Source organism: Aethalodelphis obliquidens, unplaced genomic scaffold (genome assembly GCF_003676395.1).
Source record: "Aethalodelphis obliquidens isolate GAN/ISIS:26980383/991018 unplaced genomic scaffold, ASM367639v1 scaffold21, whole genome shotgun sequence".
NCBI classification, from domain to species: Eukaryota; Metazoa; Chordata; class Mammalia; order Artiodactyla; family Delphinidae; genus Aethalodelphis; species Aethalodelphis obliquidens.
Window position 1 is genome coordinate 7,199,718 of NW_020837965.1, and position 12,033 is coordinate 7,211,750.

General features: G+C 43.3%; 1 pseudogene; it reads left to right on the forward strand.

The window, feature by feature from the left end:
• Positions 1 to 8,555: 8,555 nt before the first annotated feature.
• On the forward strand, positions 8,556 to 9,047 carry LOC113627759 (protein SREK1IP1 pseudogene; annotated as a pseudogene).
• The last annotated feature ends 2,986 nt before the right edge of the window (positions 9,048 to 12,033 follow it).

The following is a 12,033-nucleotide window of genomic DNA, read 5'->3' on the forward strand; positions in this document are numbered from 1 at the left end:
TTACCTTTGGCTTTGTGATTTTTCTGCATTCTTTCCATTTTTCTAATAGATATGTACCATTTTTATCAAAATGAGTGATTTTTATTTAAAAACCAAAGAAAAGAGTGGAAATCAATATGATGTGTTAACAGTGGTTAATTCTGGGTGGGTGGAAATTGGATGATTATTAGGCTTTTCTTTGTAATTTTCTATATTTTTTAATTTTAAAAAAATTTGAAGAGAGAAAAATAAGAAGGATAAGTTGAGAATATCTGCTTTTTATCAACTGAATAGCAATCATGCGAGTGTCATTTGTGGCCTGCCATAAATTCAAGGACAGGTTGATAGGACTGGCTGGCCAGAATGGGTTGTAGGATCCGTCATAGTAAGCCACAGGATGACAGGCTGGCGTGGCAAACGGCCACTCTTGGGTGGTCCAGGAGAAAGGTGACAGCGTCTGGGTATTAGGAGTCTTTTTCAAGGCATTGGGAGAATCATAGAAATTTCAAGAGAACAGACAGACCTATTCATCATTGCATATACTTAAATATGCCATGACTCAATTTTCCCCTTGAAGTGTAACACCTAGTAAAGTCTGGGAACACTCATAGGTGTTAATTTTTTCATTGACTTTGTAATTGAATTTTATTCTACTTATTAAGTGTTCATCACAGGGGGAAATATATCAATGAAAACTGGTGAAACAATAAAAGTTTTATACCAAAAATAAGAGCAGATTGATTTTGTTTTATTAATAGGAAGAGGATAGGATGCCCAGACAATAGGTAAAACATAAAACTAGTGTGGCTGAAAAGTAGCTGCACATTATAATGTCCGTAACCATGCTGGTCTGACCCTTCCCTTGGTGCTCTAAGACAGGCAGGCACAGTACAGTTGAAAGAGCATGAAGTTTAAAGTCAAATTCCTGCTCTTCTACCTACAGTTGCCTTCTCTAGGAAGTGGAGATCCTATGGCCAGCTTGGTTGGGTTTGATTCAGATGACCTATGTGTAAAGAGCAGTGAACAGTTAAGGGAGGTAATTGCTATTGGAGCACATGATGAGCAGGGCAAACCTCTTCCTCTTCTCTGGAATGACCACCGACTAACTGTTGCCTGAAAAGTGTGCTCTCTTTTCCTTACTGCTGTCTTTATTTCAAATTGACCAATTACCGACCCACGCAGGGAGTCCACTGAGGCACCTGCAAACTTAAACATGAATTAAACTTTATTCAGAGGGAGAGGTGGGATGTTCTAGCCCTGATGCTGTAAGAGATGAACATGTGTGTGAGGCCCATGTCTTATCTTGGGTACCGGAGAGCTGGAGGGAGCGCAGAGGTGAGTTGGCTCAGCATTCCTCACTTTCTAGGTAAAGACTGTGACCCAGAGGGGAGAAGGCTTGCTTCACATATTGCTAATTAGTCGTGATGCTGTGATAAAAGGACTCAGCATCCTGACTTAGCATAAGCACCTCTACTTTGGGCCAACAGGGGAGTTTGAATGGAAGGACTGGCTTATAAGGAAGTGTGGAAGCTTAGAAACTAGACTGGGGAAAAAGAGTTGACCCTCAACACCTCTGGCCTAGCCTGTGGGCCCTCCATGAGGATGCTGTAATTCCAGCAGCCTGCATGTCCTTGTGGGAAAACGGTCATTTCCTTGTTGCCAGGAAGCATTGCTGTCTTTTCCCCTCTCCTCGGTTCACCTGCTGATCAGCACATTGTCCAATTCCAGAAGCACCGCTGGTCAATAACTGTTCTCGGTGATGTGTCCATGGAATAGACTTGAACGTGGGCGTTCCTGAGCCTTGAGAAGACCACGTGGAGGAACAAAGCCAGAGATGGCACCTGGAATGCTCCTGGACACAGAAGCAAGGAGCCAAGGGCAGGGTGTGGTCAGCAGTGAGGGAGTTGAGAGCAGTACAGTCAGAAAAAAGGTGGGTCCCTGACATAAGTGTGGAGGCCTCACCTGTGGGTTTGTTTCAAGACCCTGGGAGTGAGAGCGTTGGTGATGAGGTACTGCAGGGTATAAGCAGTTAGTTCATAGAGGCTTCAGGGCAGGCAGGTCTTTAGCCTGCAGTTGGTGGATTTGACTGACCGCGATTCCCTCATGTGGGACTGAAAGTCTGTGTCTTGGAAGTTTGCGCTTCTTTTGAGACAAACCCCTTGCAGATGCTCTGACAGGACTGGGCTGAGATTTGTGCTTTGCCACATTTTTATCTTAAGACCCACCTGCCCTCTTCTCTGCTCACTCTTTTCCTTTCTCCAGGGTCTTCCCATTTGCAAAATCGAGAAAGCACAGATTTAGAAATTCCAGGAGAATGGAACAAAGATACTTTATGAAAAGGAGACATGATCTCATAGAAGAGGGATGTTTATTTACTCCAGCCCTGGAGAAGTTCATTCTAAGGGCACCATTTTGAAGCCGATGACACCTGTGAGGGAGCTGGGTGCTTAAAGTAAATTGGGAATAAAAAATGCTCATTGCCTCGAGGCCCTAAAATCTAAAGGAACTAGCACACATTTAAAGACAGACTCTCAAAGTTACTCTTTCCTCCCCACCGGCTTTAATTTCTATTTTTGCTGGTTTTTTTTCTGAACTTCTTTTTATATTTGGAGAGAGGACGAACATGTTCTTGGGGATTTGGGAGAATTGGGTTTAAGCTGATAACTCTAGACATCAGGTATTAGTAATGGCTCTCAGAGAAAGTTGGTCAGAGCAGAAGAAGGTGGGTATGGAGTTGGGTTTGCTCACCTCCAGGTCCATTTTCTCCAGAATTTCCCTTTTCCTTAACTTGTTCCCATTTGGTCCTCCCCCCAAGGCTGTGGCAAGTCCATTGGCCTCCCTGGCTTTTATATTCTGAGCCAAAGATTCCATAAACAAGATCACCCTGCCCCCCCCCCCCCCCCCCCCCCCCCCAGTTCTGAAGAAATGGACTGTTGTTAGGCTTGACACGTAGTAGGTGCTCAGATATTCATTCAGGTAATAAGTGAATATGTTCTAGGTTTAAACACAAATGGAGGAGGTGAGGCTTAGAGACCTTCTCACTCTTTCCAAGGTTGCATCCTAGCACGTAGCGGAACTTAAAGTCTGGTCGAAGTAAGGGAAAATGCATATAAAAGTAGTAAACCTAGTGGAAGCAGGGTCTCCTCAGCGTCCCAGGATTAGTATGGGGTGTTCACTGTTGGAGTTATAGGATGAGGGCAGTGTAGGCTGGAGTCACTGATACGACTTCCTGGAAAAGCTGGGGCTTGGATTGAATGAGAAACAGTGAGAGGAGGTGGGAGGAGCACGGTATCCCAGGTGGGAGGCAACAGTGAGCCAAGCCTGAGAGGCAGCACAGTTTTATTATTTAGGGAGCATCTGGGAGGGAGACCAGTTGGCTGAAGAAGTCTGAGTAGAGGCGCTGCAGTAGATGAGGTTGGAGAAGCCAGCAAATGCCAGGCTGGGAAGCACTGACCATCTTTATCATTTGCACCATCCTGGTTCTTGATCCCCAGGGATGAAGTGGACTCTGTGGTGCGTACACTGCCCGGATGCCACCTCTGAGATCCAGCATGTGTTCCCGCAGCTGCCAGGTGTATTGCCTGCTGAGAGCTCATGGCTGAGTCCCTCCCTGGGTAGGGAGCTGCCTCATTCAGTGTTCTGCCCTCTAGTCAATGACTAGTTGAGATGGGGGTGCAAAGGCCTGGTCCTCTTGCCCCAGATGTGGGCCAACCCCTAAGGGCTGTGTCGGTTTTGGAGCTCCCGTGGGACGGGCTGAAGTCGCTGCCCCAGTGCAAGGCCTCCCTCTGTCCAGTTCTGCCCCTCTCTCCCCTGAAGGTGTGGTTCAGGAGTGTGCTTTCCAGTACACTCTCTGCATGAAAATGTACTATCTCAGCATCTGTTTCCTAGGCAACCTGCCTTAAGCCAGTTGAGACAGCAGTTGTTCTAGAAAGCAGACTAAGAAAACCGCTTGCAGTGAAAACCCCGTTGCCGGTGGCAGGTAGAGTAATGCTAGTCGTTGGCGTGCGGTAACGGTGCAATCAGAACTTTCACCAGTGGTGAACTGGGATGGGACACCAGTAAAACAGATCAGACTGGTGGGTTCAATAGCTCAGGCACAGGGACGGTTTTGGGGAGTGGCTATTATAGGGACTACTAACTGAATAGCTCTTGCTGGGGGCTATCTACGCACGGGTGAAAGACTGAGGGTGATCAGTGGCCCATTTAAGGCCACTGACTAGTGAAAGCTAGAGGTCCTCCTTGGTAGATAAAAATATTTTTTTCTCTTGCAGCCAGAGGGCAAAAAAAGCTAAAGAGCAGGTTCAGTATTTCATTACAGGAACTGCGATCTCCAGAGGAGGTTGAATTCACAGCCCAGCAGGTGCACCTCACCAGGTCATGACCCTGCTTGGGAGGAAAGAGGACCCTGAGACTTGGGCTGGGGAGGTCTGAATTGATTCACTCAGAACTTTTTAATCCCCTGAACCCTCTGGACCCCATGGACCTGCAGAAGTAGCTACTCTGTCCTGCAGTAATCTGAGGCTTGAGCTATTAAGTCTGGGACAAGGATGTTTATAGTAAGACTACAAGAAGGGAAGGACATGGAGATGATAAGAAGAAATGAGTTTTGTGTTCCAGTGGTCACTAATGCTCCAGTGGTTACTGGAATAGTAGGCAATTTAATACATTGATGAATAAGGTATTGTAATAGCAATAAATACGGTTTATCGATGTATAGATTAGGTATAGTAAATCTTACATGTCCTCAAGATAGAATGTATTTTTCTCTTTCCTATTTTCCAATTTCCATTTTCAGTTTTATGTCATGAAATAATAATAACAATTCTAACAACAGTGATTAAACTAATAAATAACATTGTGCACTAGTGCATGAGAATGAAGAATGTACATTATAAATAATGATAGTTTATTTATGATACTGTCTCTACTCACCCTTTCTCCCAGCAAGGTGTTTGGGGATCTCAAAAAAGCTACCAAACAAATACACCCGCACATATACATAGGAGATACAGTATAGTATGTATCATATCACAAATAAGAAATCTTCCAAATGACAGTTCATAAAGAAAATGGTAGTCCTAGAATAAAAATCATTAGAGATGGTGGACATTTATTACATTTATATACTACTAAAACTTGGTTTTATGAATCTCAAACTTAATTTAGATGTTTTTGGAATACAAATAGATACAAATCTTAGTAAAACATTATTGACTCTCAGGTGGAAAAATACATTCCTATGGGTTTTTTTTCCCCCGACAAAGCTATGCATATCCTGTCAGTTTCAGTGGTTTACAGATGTCTGGGTTTTTGGACTAATACCTTAAAAAAAAAAAACCAACCTTTTGAGGACCACCATAGGGCAGCAATCTATTTTGCCAATTAAATTTATTTGGAAAAAGTCATTGTTCTTTTACTACTATTATTCTATAAAAAGAATGAAGATTTAACAGTAAAAGGTAGGAAGGATATAATCTTATGAGAAAGGGCTTTCAATTTCTTTGACAAAAAAAATTGCTTCATGAAAAACTCTTGGTTTTTTTCACTTATTTCATTGGGAAACAGTGAAAAGTTTTGTCAAGATGGGCATTGATGCTATACATGGACAGAAGATTAGGAACCAGTAACGTGATGCATTTCTATGAATTAGATTTAAGAAAGTTTTCATTATTTCCACTGGCGAGATGCAGAAAGCACATTACAGGTTGATTTGAAGTTACTTGCTCTAGGGCAGCTGTTCTCACACTTAAGCATCAGCATTCTCTGGAGAACATCTTAGAACACACTGCTGCCCCAGACCCAGAGTTTCTGAGTCAGAAGGTGGGGGCTAAGAATCTAACAGGTTCTCAGATGAGGTTCACACTGCTGGCCTGGAGATCACTCTTTGAGAACCACTGTTCTAGAGTATTAAAAAAGGCAATTGCTAAAATGTATTTTCTTTTTTTCAGGAATGTTGTACTAATTTTGCAGTCTTTCTTCTTCTCATTACTCAAAGAGTACATTCAGACTGCAAGCTCTGTTTTACGGAACAGAAAATGTGAATATCTTGCCCAAGTGTTCCCATGGCCTGGAACACCTTTATCACCTTGCCTTTTCTTTTGGCTGCACTGGGGCTTTGTTGCTGCACGTGGGCTTTCTCTAGTTGTGGCAAGCGGGGGCTGCTCTTCTTTGCAGTGCGTGGTCTTCTCATTGCGGTGGCTTCTCTTGTTGCGGAGCACGGGCTCTAGGGTGTGTGGGCTCAGTAGTTGTGGCTTGCAGGCTCTAGAGCACAGGCTCAGTAGTTGTGGCACACGGGCTTAGTTGCTCCTCAGCATGTGGGATCTTCTTGGACCAGGGATTGAACCCGTGTCCCCTGCATTGGCAGGTGGATTCATAACCACTGCGCCACCCAGGAAGTCCCTATCACCTTGCCTTTTGGGTGAATGCTGACACATTTTTCTAGAGCCTGTTTAAACATCATCTCCTCTTTCCTTAACCCCCCATGTAGAATCGATCTCCCACTTTTATTTCTCCATCTCCCTCATTTCCTCCCTTTTCCCCTTCCCCTTTCCTTCTTCCCTCCCTTCCTTCCTTCCTTTTTCCCTTCCTTCCTTCCGTCCTTCCTTCTTTTCACCATTGTCCCTATTAGGTTCTGACCTTGTGAAGAGCAGGTGCTAAACTTCGAAACCTAGAATCTAGCATCATGCCTGCTGTTGACTTTGTCCATCTGTTTGGCATATCACAGCAACAACCAAGTTAGTAAGTTGAATACTCATCTAGTGCATTTGTTCTCTGTAGATGGTCTGAATTATCCAGGGTCAACATTTTGTCTCCTTCCCCTCACCTCCTGCCCCCTATCATCTATAGCACAGTGTTATTTTTTTTGAATAAAATCATGTGATAGCTGCTTAAGCTGCCCACTTTAAGTGTCTACTGTACCAGCCAACAAGTCAAATATTGAGGTAAATATATGGAAGTCCCCAGTCCCCATATGTGTCAATTTCTAGCCTAACTGGCTTTCCTAGACTAGAATCCTATTCAGTATATCCCTGGCAAAAATTTGTGTACTATGCCTACCAGTTTGGGGGAACATCAAAGTGTGATACTTTAGATATATAAATACCAAAACTCTTCAAGGTCCTTTCAAATATAAAAAAATATATAGAGAGTAATACATATGCTTTAGGTATTTTTCCAAATTCCATAGGTAGGAATAGAAAACTGGAGCCACCTGGAGCTCTTGAATTTTCCAGTGGCTTAATGTCCCTTCTTTCCATTACTTACAGACTGTATTTCTTTTGAGATCAGGGGACATTATAATGGGGTAGCAAAAATATTGACAGGTCAAATATATGCCAAATATAGATGACTTTTTATTTTTGATATTGTGGATTTGTTTTAGCCATTCTGGCCAAAATCTCAAGGCCAAAGACTCTCGATGGTGTGACGCAAGCACTCAAGTACTCAAGAAGTAGCTGAGTGAGTGTGGAAAAGACAGGTTCACAAGCTACATTACATTTATCACTGTTTCCAAGTCCATGAAGACAGAGATGAGGGAGCAAAACATATTTGGACTGTAGACCTGCGCTAAGGAGCAGAAAGACATGCAAATAAAAGAATCAGATAGGGCTTCCCTGGTGGCGCAGTGGTTGAGAGTCCGCCTGCCGATGCAGGGGACACGGGTTCGTGCCCCGGTCCGGGAAGATCCCACATGCCGCGGAGCGGCTGGGCCCGTGAGCCGTGGCTGCTGAGCCTGCGCGTCTGGAGCCTGTGCTCCGCAACGGGAGAGGCTACAACAGTAAGAGCCCCGCGTACTGCAAAAAAAAAAAAAAAAAAAAAGAATCGGATAGAGGGACTTCCCTGGTGGTCCAATGGTAAAGAATCCTCCTTCCAATGCAGGGGATGTGGGTTCAATCCCTGGTCGGGGAACTAAGATCCTACATGCCTCATGGCAACTAAGCCCACACACCACAGTTAGAGAGAGAAAACCCGTGCACCACAACTAGAGAGGAGCCCACACACTGCAATGAAAAAGATCCTGCATGCATGAGTGAAGATCCCATGTGCCACAGCTAAGACCCGACGCAGCCAAAAGAAAAAAAAAAAAAAGAATGGGATAGAATAGATAAAGGGAGTTGGCATCCCAGAAATTTTAAGGCATTTCCTCTAGCTAACATGAAATGTAATATTTCTCTGCATACATTAATTAAATAAAATAAAAAGAGAACATTTTAAAAATTAATTTTTGTCAAAGGATGACATTTTCCATACTATTTTATGAACAAGGATTACTCAATACTTCTTAGGCATGTTTAGATTGCTTGAACTCTTTCATTTAAGAAAGGTAGAGTGTGTTGCCCTCAAAACTGCACAGCTAGTGAACATTGGTTTAAAGTGCTTTGTTACATTTCATTCAAAGGTGTCTATGTGAGCAGCAGCTACTTGGTTCCGCTATCGCCGGAGACTTTTAGGGCCTTCCCTGACTGTCACCTGGGTGCCATGGCGTGGGTGGGAGGAAGAAGCCGCCCTAGCTGTGTGTTGTCCTTGCGGCCAGTGGGAAGCGAGTGCCCTCTCGAAAGCCCAGGGGTCCCGTGACCTCTCTTACCAGTGCCATGGCAGTTCCAGGTTGCAATAAGAACAGTGTCCGAGCAGGCTGTAAAAAAATGTGTCTATCCTGGTCACCTGACTTTTGAATGCCGCAATTTTCACCGAGTAGACCCCAGAAGGGACATAATTTTGGATGTCAGCAGCACAAGTAGTGAGGAGAGTGATGAAGAGAATGAAGAACTGAATAAACTTCAAGCATTACAAGAAAAAAGAATAAATGAAGAGGAGAAGAAAAAAGCAAAAAGCAAAGAGAAAATCAAGTTGCAAAAAAAAAGGAAAAGGTCTTATTCATCCAGTTCCACTGAAGAGGACACTTCAAAACAAAAGAAACAAAAATATCAGAAGAAAGAAAAGAAAAAAGAGAAAAAGAGTAAGTGAAAAAAGGGGAAGCATCACAAAAAGGACAAAAAGAAGAGAAAAAAGGAAAAGCATTCCTCTGCCCCTAATAGTTCTGAAATCTCCAAAAAGTAACTGAGACTTTGGCCTGAACCATTAAATTTAAAAATTTGTTTTGAAAATTGTTAGACTATTTGAAATTTGCTGTATAATTATGCTTTGCAATAAATCACAGCCTTTTCCATATAGACATGTTTTCATATATGGGGCTATTACTGTCTGGCAGTATTTTAGTGTACTATGATTATAGAGTATTGAATCAGTCTTATTACTTGATAGCCATGCCCCAAGTATGGATATTTGTGCAACAAAACTCATTGTTTTTGGTATTCCTCTGTGTGTGTGTCTGGCTAGTGTTATTACTTCATAAGTTGATTGTAAATGGCTTTACTACCGTCAACACAGGCAATCTACGTAGCAGTTAATGAGTACTGCTGAATTAAGTGTCCATCTTCCAGTGTTAAAGTGAGGTAGGGGATAATGCTTTGCGCTTGACACTGAAAAATTTCATAGCTTTATATCCTATGATAATGTATAAAGAAAGTGAAGTTCTTTACTGTTGTTTTTAAATCTTGGCTTTTTTCAGATGTCACAGGGGATGAAGCTGCTTTATTGGTCTTGACCAGAACCTTTTAAATGAATGGCATCAGCAGGAAGTTGATAATGAAAGTATTTATAACAGAATTTCACTGTTTTCTGAGATGCAGAGTTTTTAGTACCTGCCTCCTTGGTTTTTGTAACAAAATATTTCTTCCTTGCTTGAAAAGACAAGTCTAGTTCAGCCTACTAGTAGGTCTCGTAGAGATGATGATGTGTTGGGCAAGATTTTTAAGATAGACTCCTGAGTTGTTTTACAAATATGCCATATTGGTATGTCTTAAAGAGATACCTCAAACACAGAACTTTTTATTTAGGAGGATAACAGCTAAATCTTCATTAGAACCGATTTTTTTTTTTTTGGCGATACACGGGCCTCTCACTGTTGTGGCCTCTCCCGTTGCGGAGCACAGGCTCCGGATACGCAGGCTCAGCGGCCATGGCTCACGGGCCCAGCCGCTCCGCGGCATGTGGGATCTTCCCGGACCAGGGCACGAACCCGTGTCCCCTGCATCGGCAGGCGGACTCTCAACCACTGCGCCACTAGGGAAGCCCTAGAACTGATTTTTATTGTATTTGGTATGTAAATTTTATGACGCTTGTTTCTATGAGTAATGTGGAAATTTTTTATAAATGTGAACATATTAAAAAAAAAAGGTGTCTACGAAATGCCACATGCTAATAGAAGCAGCCATCCTTGTTCTGTCTGTAGATAATTCAATTATGGAAAATACCCAGAAAGAAGTTGTGAAAACACTTTCATTAAACAACCAAGTAGCTCCCATCTTGCATGTATGTTTTAAAGAAGGATCAGCTTGTAAACTTGCTGGTAATTGACTGCAGAATTGGGCTGTTCACTGAGCAAGTATTTATTGAGATTGTAAGGGGTGAGAAATAGTACACAGCAGGCTCCCTTGTAAGAATGTGCAGGTTCTGGGGGTGAAGGGGAGGAGTAGGTTGGTCTCTGGCCTTCCTTGATGGGAGGAACTCTTCTATGTTTAAGGCAAGAGCAATTCTGTCAAATAATATCTCATTACCTCTTTTATTATTCTGGCTCAAAGTGAATTCACTCTTTGAGTTTTATAGTGTTCTCTGTCTGCCATTTTCTTATCAATTAATGATGTATTGCTTCATATTAGCATAGGGGAAAGAGAGGTGAAATTTCTGTCCACCAATAGGGCCATGTTTACTAGGGTCAGGGCAACTGTGTGTTAAAAAGCCTCAGGTACTTCTTCCCTTCAGTGACCTCAGTCACTGAACCAGAGCTTGGAGAGGTGGCCTCGGTAGGTGCAGCCAGCTTTACCCTCTCTCTTCCCCCTCTCCCATGAGTGCTCAGGGTCTCTGCCCTGTACCATATGCCTCCAGCCAGAAGGTGGTGCAATCCCAAGATTTGGGTTTGGGTTTAGGAAGATGGCAAAGGCCCATTTGGCCTTCAGGTAGAACATGTGCACCCTTCAGGCTTTCAACCAACTCTTCACAGGAGTTTAGAGCATAATTCCAGTTAATTAAAGATAGCATAGATCTTCCATTCCTATTTGTCATCGTCCCTTGTGTGAGGGATCTCAAGGTGGGGAAGGGAGGCTGGCAGGATTTGGGCATTGCTAGGTGCCTTTGACAAGAGCATCTTAAGCTTTATTAAAACCCTGACAATAATTTTTTAACTTTTCATCGTATATATGTTATTCATTTAACGAGCTGTTATTGAGAAGCTAATAGGGTTCCCTGTACTAGAGACAACCAGATGTAAATTCCTGGAAGGACAAGTGGCTACATTTTAAACTTCTTAGTAGCTGTTCTCTTTTCTTCCTTATTTAATTAAATTAATTAATTAATTTATTTTTGCGGTACGCGGGCCTCTCACTGTTGTGGGCTCTCCCGTTGCGGAGCACAGGCTCCGGACGCGCAGGCCCAGCGGCCATGGCTCACGGGCCCAGCCGCTCTGCGGCATGTGGGATCTTCCTGGACCGGGGCACGAACCCGTGTCCCCTGCATCGGCAGGCGGACTCTCAAGCACTGCGCCACCAGGGGAGCTTTCTTCCTTATTTTAGAATCTAGCAAAGTGCTCTGCACTTCTTAGGCACTCAATAATTATTTCTGATTAAATGAAACACTGAATAAAGTCCCAGCTTCCTGAGAAGATTTCAGGCCAGTAGAAACGTTATTAGGTACAAGAGAGGAAAACCTAGGGATGATTGAGTACTACATGCCAGAGACTTGCTGAATACATTATCTAACAGGGATAGAGAGCCCAGGGTCCAGTTCTAGGAGTTTGGAAAGAGACTGTCAGGGCCTTCCATAGAGATAATTCACGAGGGAGAACATTCTGAGGCCGCCCCAACTCTTTATTCCTGGAATGACAGTCTATGAATGCCTAGTTTGAGAGCCAGACAGAAGAGAAAAGATAGAGTACAGGGGACTCCAGGGATTGCGAAAAGGCTGCAGTGGGAAGGCCTCAGGGAGAGGTGTGTGTGGAGC